Source organism: Lissotriton vulgaris, unplaced genomic scaffold (genome assembly GCF_964263255.1).
Source record: "Lissotriton vulgaris unplaced genomic scaffold, aLisVul1.2 SCAFFOLD_707, whole genome shotgun sequence".
In the NCBI taxonomy this organism is placed as follows: domain Eukaryota; kingdom Metazoa; phylum Chordata; class Amphibia; order Caudata; family Salamandridae; genus Lissotriton; species Lissotriton vulgaris.
The window spans coordinates 219,706-228,974 of NW_028251703.1; the positions used below are offsets into that span (position 1 = coordinate 219,706).

Genomic DNA, 9,269 nt, shown 5'->3' on the forward strand with positions numbered 1-9,269 from the left:
ACGAGACTCAGTGACACACGTGCTCTGACACGCAGGGTGAGCATGACGCCACGCGCCATTCACTGAGTTGTCCAGGAGGATGGAGTTGAGGAGTGAAGCAGCGCGCGGATGGGAGACATAGGGTACATCTCAGCATAGTGTAATCAGACATCCCACAATCTCCAGACTGTGCCAACAGAAGAAGCAAAACAAACCCCTTGACCGAAATCTGAGTAGCATGGGAAAGATACCTAATTACAGAGAAGCCATGAACAAAAGATTGTGCAAGAACAAACAACAAGGCCTCAGAAGGAGGCCGCAGATCCCAAACCCCAAATACCCATCCCCAAGAGCCCACCCCCAAAACAAAGAACCCCACAAGAATCCCCAACCCCGCACCCACCCCCCAATCAGGCTGAGGTACCACCCAAACCCACCCCAGGGACCTACAACTTGGAAGGGAAGAATCTACGACCAAGATGGGAATTATCCTGTGGGGGCATGGCAACGCCCAGCATACAGACTGAGACAGGGTGGCCAGGCAGAGCATGAGCAAACATCCGGAATAAACTTCAAGGAGTAAAGGAACTGCACATCAGAAACAAATAGGCAAGTGGAGATGCCTCAGGGGGCCACAAGAACCCAAAGGACTAAATAAAAACCACAGGCCAGGCGAACAAACAATCCGAAGGATGCACAATCAAGGCTCGAAGCACAGGTCAGTCATTATCACTGAGGTTATCATTGGTAACAGCTTGGGAGTTGGCAGGCGAAGAATGGTGGGACTTGTCAAGCTTTTTAGCAAACGCCAGCGGCTCTCTTGGATCTGGGAAAGTGAGTCTTTGTGGCTTGTTTGATGCGCAGTTTGGCCGGGTACGCCAGTGAGTAGGAGATCTCATGCTTCTGAAGGATCCGTTTGGCCAGAAGGAACTCACGGGGTGCTGCTTGATCTGCGGTGATGTAATCTGGGTAGAATGAGAGGGAGTTACCCTGGTGGCGAATATCCCCTTTTTCCCTGGCCGCCTGGAGGATGGGGTTGCAGTCCCTGAAGTTCAATATTTTGGTAGCTATGGGGCCGGCCGGCAGGCCAGGGCCCAGGCGGGGCCAAGGGAACGATGGGCATGCTCAACAATAAAAACCGATGGGAGAACGTCCCCAAAGAGCTCACGAGCCAGTTGCTCCACATAGTCCTCCATGGGAGAGATGTTGGTGGACTCGGACACTCTAGTGACACGAAGGTTGCTCCTACGTGAGCGCGCTTCCAAATCTTCGTTCTTTTTGCAGATAACAGCATAATGGCCTTCAGATCGTCCTCGTGGGATTGCGCCATTTCAGACGGAGCCAAGGGGTCACCTCCGTCCGCACCGGCACCCCCCTGGCGCGTCTGGCGGCGCTTATCAAAGGTGATCTTGGGCTGCTTGGGATCGGTTCTTCTCATGGCCGGAGATTGCAGGAGAGTGGAGCAGCCTTGCAACAGGGGAGAGGCCGCAAGTAGAAGGAGGAGACAAATGTACTCAAGGCGCGGTCAGCAACAGAGGACAGTCGTAAGGATGGGCCCAGCGGACAGTTGCAGTGACGCCCGGAGCCAGAACACAGGTAGGCTGGTTGTGGGAGAGGAAGGATCCCAGTAAGCGAGCAGTCGGGCATTAAGCGGCCACCACAGACAGACAGCCGACCAGTCAGTTTAAGGAAGAAGCAGCAGGGTCCGGCTTAGAGTGGACTGGCTGAAGCGATCCACCACAGGCAGCAAGAACATTAAGGGAACCACAGCACCGCGGAGGCAAGAGGTGCCAAGCGTGGAACAGGCGGGTGAGCCCACACGAGGAGAAGAAACGAGGTGAGTCGGACACTAGGCCGGGGACAAATTAAGAGTCAGCACTGTGCAAAGACCATGGGTCCCGTATTGATGCAGTAGCAGGACCCAGCAGGGGGCAACCAGCAGGTGTAATGTGGCAAGCAGTGCCTTGGCCGGATACAGGGGAAGGGCGGCCTGATGCCACAGAAATTACGCTCCGATCGGCAAACGTCCAAGAGGAGGGGTCGGCGGGTAGTGGCGTCCGCCGACCACGGCAACAGATTCCGAGCTCAGAGGCGGCAAGCGGGAGCACAGCGCTCGGCCGCCTCCGGGGAGAACCACGTCCGGCAAGCTGAGACCGCCGCAGAAGGAGGGCCCAGTTGCCAACAGGCTGATTCAGCAGCCGCTGATCACAGACGCCAGGGAGCCAGAGGTCGCAGCGGGTGGGGGCTGCACATAGCGGGGGAGTCAAGGGGAGTGCGCTACCCACCTCACCTGGCCCGTTGGAGGAGGCCTGAGCCGCAGGCGCCTGAGGGAGAAAAAGGTTCCCAGGAGTACGTAAGCCAGGCCGGGCGGTATGACAAGAGCACCTCCAGCCCCACCGCAATGCGCCCCTGCAACAGCAAACCTACCGGCTCCAATGATCCTGGAGTGAAGGTACTGCATTGGGCGATAGTCAGGTCCCAGGTCTGGATCCCGTGGTCGGCTCCAGGCGGGCCGGGAATGGCGCGCGTGCCACAGGCCTGGAGCTTGCACAGCGACGAAGATTGCCACAGCACCGACCCAGAGAGGCAAAAAAGGGCTCAGAATGCACCACAAGAGCAGGTGAGTGGCGATGGTGCAAGTTCTAGGTGGCGATGAGAGAAGATGCCTGCAGGATTGTTAAGGATGTTAGGCTTGGCCGGCAGAGCCCACTCAAGGTGCTGCCATTTTCCAGCCAGCTAAGCCATGCCCTCCTTTGCATTCAAAGTTGACCAAAGTCATGCACAACCCCATAACCATACTGACTATCAGTGTAAATGCTTACTCTCCAATTTTTCCCAACTTTGCAGGATTTAATTAAAGCAATCAATTTGGCTACTTGTGCAGACCTGATTCCAGGTAAATAGGCTGCTTCGACTATTCCAGCCAATGTACAAATAGCCTAAGCAGCACTCAATCCTTCTTCCTCCTGCATCAGGCATGAGCCATCTACAAATAATTCATTTTCACAATTGATCAATGGTTCTTCTTAAATGTCTGGGCGAGGTTTTGTACAATATTCTGTTGCATCTAAGCAATCATGATCAACTTCATCCCTCACTTCTTCTCCGTACACATCAGGTAATAGAGTAGCTGGATTTTACACTGTGCACCGGATTACTGTCACATTTTCTGCTCCCAAAATAATTCACTTATATTTTGTAATTGGACTTGGGGTAAGATACTGGGTTTGAGTTCTTGTCAAAAGAATTTCAACTGAATGAGGGACGTATACCTTAGCAGGATGTCCCTTCACAATCGGTTCACTCTGTTCAAGACTTGTGCCCGCAGCAACTACTGCTTTCAAACAACCAGGTAATGTAGCGGCTACTGGGTCCAAAGTAGCAGAAAAATATGCCACTCATCAAATCATGTCTTTGGGTTAATACTGACAAGGCACAATTATCTTGTTCACAACAAAATAATGCAAATTCTTTTGTGTAATCTGGCCTTCCCAAAGCAGGAGCTTCAAATAGACAGTGCCTTAATTTTACAAAATCCTTTATCTCTTGATATGGTGGAGGATTCTTTGTAAAAAAATATCTTCCATAAACTCATCTTCAGATTCACCACAACATTGCCTGTCTCCATTGTTTCATCTGATCTTCACGCTTTATGTGCAATGTCTAGGGCAGAATCCTCTATGCCCCCTAGTACTCCTAGTTCTGTCTCTGTCAAATGCCTCCATTTCCCATTCCTCTAGTGCTTCATACTGGGTTAATCTAGGTCTGGGTTCAAAATCATTCATTCTATTTCTTAAATTATAAAGGATTCTTCCATTGAATGTACCATGTTCTGGAAAAGCCAATATTCCATCACCTTTTGTATATTCGATCCAATGTTATAACCATACACAAATATGATACCCTTTTTCCATCATCATAAATGAAGCTGGTGTTTGGGACGGTGGGATAACGATTCCTTCTCTAGTTTTAATAGGTTTATCTTTTTTTAAATAATTTTTTTATATATAAATGACATTTTTATTTTAACTCCGTACATATTATAGGTTCTTCTTCTTATAAATTCTTGTCTAATGAAATCTAAATGTCTCCTATCCGGGTGATTCCCTATTAAAGTTGGATCGTGTTTCCACATACAATTCTTATTTTAATTTCGAATAATTTGTGCTTTTGTTTATACTTTGTTTCTCCAATCTTATTGACGCTTTTATTCTGATACTCCAATCGGGTTTAATTTTACAAAACTCTTTTGTCCAATGCTAGCGCGGCTTTTAGGCTAACATCCTTATTCACTCCTCACTACTGACCCCTCCTTTAAAAATCCTTCGTAACTCACACGCCTGCTGTTTCGACCAATCCCAGCGCGGTACCTGATGAGGTCAGCGCGACAACTGACCCCGCCTTTGTAATTCCCTGTCGTATCACCCACACCCGCTGACCAATCCCAGCGCAGCACTTTGTGATGTCAATGCAACTCTGGCAACTGACCTTGCCTTCACAAGGTAATACAAAAACGTAATTTCTTTAACATTTTACCAAAAGTTTATTTAGATGACAACCTAGAAACATTCGCTACTCTGTCAATTTTACAAAATCAAATAATTTGTTTCTTTCATTACGAGAAAAACCTTCTGCTTACTCTTCAGACACTTCGAGCAAAACTCTTCCATTTACTCTTCACATGAGCTCAGAAGAACCTGCTACTCTTTCAGTGTTACCCTTTCTAGTTGATATAACACCAAAATTTCAAAAGCGAACTCTTCACTATCAATCACTCTCACTGATTCACAACTAAATTTCCAAAAACCGACGAGTAACCTCACTGCAGTGTGATTTTCATTCATCACCCACTGTACATTTCCTGGGAATTTCCAGACAACATTAAACAATATACAAACAAATTTGTTAATATCTAAATTTATAACCAATAATCACCAAACTAATCAATAAAAACCATACCTCTGCTAACAGCAAACTGATCCAGCAAGACACCAACCTGCGGACAAGTATCACTAAAATACACACATACAGGCCCATAAACCACTCTCACTTACAATATCCGGTCGATGAAACCTCGCTGGAGATCAATTTAGGGCTTTTTTATATGTCCGATTTGCCTAACGAATTGAACCTTTTTAATTCTTAAGCCCTTCCTTACACATGTATCTATTTTAGTTGATTAGATATAGGTAATTAATCACAGAAAATATTCACCTGGTTTATTCATTAAATGACCACAGACTCAGTTTCAATTTAAAATTTCATCTGAAATATTTAGTGAATCAAATACAAATGACAGTGTTAACTCCATCATTCCGAAGAGGTAAGATTCAGGTACCTTAATTAGACTATGAATTTTAATGACGAGTACCTCAAGAAAAAGAGGATAGAGAGAAAAGGCACATTGACAAATTACACAGATTATATTTACCTAGGATGGTGCAAGATCAGAGCCCTCTGGCCAAGAGTTTGGGCCCCTCGAAAAATAACAGGTAACAGGTTGAGTGCAGGATTAGGACAGGTCACCTCTTCTGGATTTAACACCAGCGTCAAACCCCTCTCTGATGCTAGTTTCCATCCTCGATTCTTTCCACAAAAACTCCTTCCTGGTTCCCTCGCCTCCTCGATTCTTCCCCAAATCTTGTTTCTAATTTTAATTGTAGAAAATTCTAAGTCTGCTTTCAGGTAATTTGATCAGCATTCGGACAGTATCTCTATATCTCTCAGTGTTCTGGCAGCGATCAGGCTATTTCATCTAACTAACTATCCCAATTATACATTTTGGTGGCATGTTCCTCCCCTAAATGTTTCAAACTTGTGTAAATTGTGAATTCGGATTGGACAAGCATGGGGGATGGTCATCACACCATACTAAGTTTATTACTTTTTCCCGCCCATTAATTTGTTTCACCCAAGCTTTATTCCCACCCGTTTTCATATTACTTTTTAACATTGTATAACATTTATACATTTGTTCATTGAGTCTTCAGGATGTTCCGTCATATTTCAGACTATGAGAAAAGGTTGTCCTTGATCGAATTCCAAGACTTGAGATCACGACACCAGGGTTGTTTCTAATGCACCTGCGCGCACGACATACGTGGTTATTAGCCTCGTCTCTCATTTTAGGCCCAATTACGAACTAACAGAGAAGTCAAAAAGACAAGACGTTAGATTCAAATAAAATGGTTTCACTGTATACCACTTATTTCTAATCTAATCCCATTTAATAAAAATAATTATTTATGCATTAGCACTTAGTAGAAAATACAGTTTAGTTTCAAGCAGAGCAGATGCTTAGTCTGTGAGTTCTGAAGCGGACATTTTCAGTGTTAGTGCGCAGAAGCAAAGCTTTCCCTCCAAGCATTATGGCATCATGCAGTTGATGCATGGGCAATTCAATTCCCACGTTTTTTAGCGGCCATTTTAGTCTCATTCAGTTTACTTGTTAGTAGACACATAGACAAGCTTCCCCTTCTTCTACATTGTGTACAAATTTTGTGTAAATGAGTATTACAAACATTTATTAGTACTTTATTATGATTTTATGAGAGGATTCATCCAGCAAGTTGCTTACATGCAAATCCTTGCTTCATCACTGGGCTTCTCATCACACATTCATTAATTATTACTGAATACAATGTTTAATGTCAGATGAGAATGTTTGAATTCTGTAGAAACCTGAAAAAGATTTTTTTTATCATTAACTGAGATTTATGAGCACTTTAAGCTTTGCTTATCAACTATGCAGTCAAAAATTGGATGTTCATTTTGGTGATTTCTGTCCAAGGCCTCTTGTTTTTTGTATACCTTATAAAGTAATGACCGGGATGAGGAATGTAGAGATAATGTCCTGATTAGTCATTGGTGATTTTTATTACTCTTAGTACTACTCATCCTTGCCCCATTCATTATGTCCCACCCTCCCTCACTATGTCAGCCTTCAACAGAAGCTTGATAGTGAAAAGAGGATTCTGATAGAACCTTGATAGTGACAGTAGGATGCTGGGAATGGCTGCTCTCTTATGGTACCGAGGTATGGGCAACTTTTTTTTTTACTTTTCTGTCTCTGTAGGTAGAATCTAACTCATGAAAAAATGAAGTGGATGAGTAGGACTGAGAGTAATAAAGATGACTGGCCAGTAAATGGAATATTAGTACCAGTAGTTGTAGCTGCAGCCTTTGGTTTACCCTTTCTTAACCTGTGGCACTCTTCTTGATTTCCCATGTCTCAAATGGTCCCAGTAGTTTTCACGTGTTGCCCTTCCCTAACCCCTCAGCGGAAATCAGGAGTGCCAACAGGTGGGACAGGGGTTGTACCTGTGATGCCAATGGTTGTTAAATGGCTTGTTATGCCACTTCTGCTTCTCTGGCATTTTGGTGAATCATCATCCATTGTGTGCCCTCTGTCACATATGATAACTTCAACCAGGCTTGGCTTCTTCACAACAACACTTTGTATGCTCAGATTTTTGGATTCCATACTTACAGTGTTAAATGTAAAACTGCAATTCACAGAAGTCAGTGTTCTGGCTCAAAAGGCAGTCATGAAATAGGGCCTCCTTTTTCATACGCTTTCAGTGGAATCCCTATTGAGGTCACCTGGGACCAAGAGTCACGAAAATGGGTATGTTGCTTCACATTGAGGGAATGATCCGACGGTCTGCCACTTTCACTTTTTGCATGTACTCCATTTCTTCCACCCACGTCTAGACAGGTTCCGTTCTTCATATTCTTGTGATAGGAGGGTCAAGTCACCCATAAATGTCAATCTTTGTGCCTAAAAGCATGTGGGTCTATTCAAAGAAGCATTTTCGACGGTAAACATATATATATATTTATTTTATTGGGTTTTAATTTTTACATAAATCAAAAAGAGAATTTATTGAGGAGGCTGGCCACGTCCACAACCAAATCCACCACAAAACTGGAACTCTGTAGCAGCTCCGACACCAGCTTCTGCCTTTTTGTCAGCACCAGGAGGAGCAGCACTGCGTCTGTACGTGTCTCTATTAGCCTCACCATGGTTGAGATATGCAGGGCGCTCACCTGCAATATCTTTGGGACTTGGTCTGCCAGTCTCTAGGCGACTTCTTTGCAAAGTAGCTGGTACAATTTCAGGGGGCAGATGCAGAAAGTCTCTCAGGTACTGGATGCCCTCATTGGTCAGATACCAGTAGAAATGCCTCCAGGCAAACTGCTCCTTCATGTAACCACGTGATTTTAGAGACTGCTTGGCCTTCATTGCATGTAGGTTGGGACATTCTTGATAGCCAGCTACGGATGATTGGCCATATGGACATCTTTCTTATCCACTATCACTCCCTCATTGAAAAGGAGCTCATAGATAGAGATTCGGTTCTTCTTGGGCATCAACATCTCTGCGGCTGCTTGTGGGCCTGGAGCCGAGCAGGAAAGGTAAACATACTTTTATGAACCAAAGAGCCTTCAATTACACTGCCCGGAATTCACAAATTCATGGCAGTAATGAACGGTTTTATTACTGCATATTTTTCTGCCATAAGTGTGAGTAACAGAAAGTAGTAGTTCCCACTCAAGGGTTTGGAAGTGGGCACATCAAGGTCTGGCTAACCTTGTAATTTTGTGAACACTCACAATCATGTACATTTGTGGCATTCACAAATTCTGATTTGACCCTTTCCCACTCTGCAAGTGGTTTGAGTCTTACACCAGCAGTGGGCTGGTGTAACTCCACTTTTAGGAGGAGAAGGAGAACAAGAACAGATGACCTAAAAAACTTGGAGGAGATGTATGGGAACAAAGTTTTTTTACAGCAATGTGTAAGATTAGTTACACCAGTGGATCTTAATCTTTGGCTTCTGTGGACCCCACTTAATCATTACTGGAATCTGGGGACCCCACTGAATCAGTATTGGAATCTGGAGACCCCAACTGAGTCATTTCAATTCAATTCTTTATTCGATCAGTTAAAAAAGATCATAAAATCACAGAATAAATACTTGATAAAAATTCATAATCAATAAAAATGGTGGGTAATTAGTGTTTCATCTAAAAAAGATCAAAATAAACAGCCCCATTTAAAGTGCAGACAATTTAGCAAGCAGCCAGCCCAAGTGTTCTAGCAGCCCACCTCTTCCTTTTTCTCATGCAGGCCCATAGGAACTTAGCTACCGAAAAACATACCAAGAGATCAGATAACATCTTTAAAAAATAAAGTGCAACTCGGTATTGATTAAAATTCCCTACCTTTAAAATTGGCTTGAGGTAGAAGTTCCTTTCTTTCTCATAACGCCTGCCGAATAAAACTA

General features: G+C 44.3%; 1 pseudogene; it reads right to left on the minus strand.

Annotated features, from left to right (window-relative positions):
• Positions 1 to 7,861: 7,861 nt before the first annotated feature.
• On the minus strand, positions 7,862 to 8,373 carry LOC147662804 (small ribosomal subunit protein eS10 pseudogene; annotated as a pseudogene).
• Positions 8,374 to 9,269: the final 896 nt, after the last annotated feature.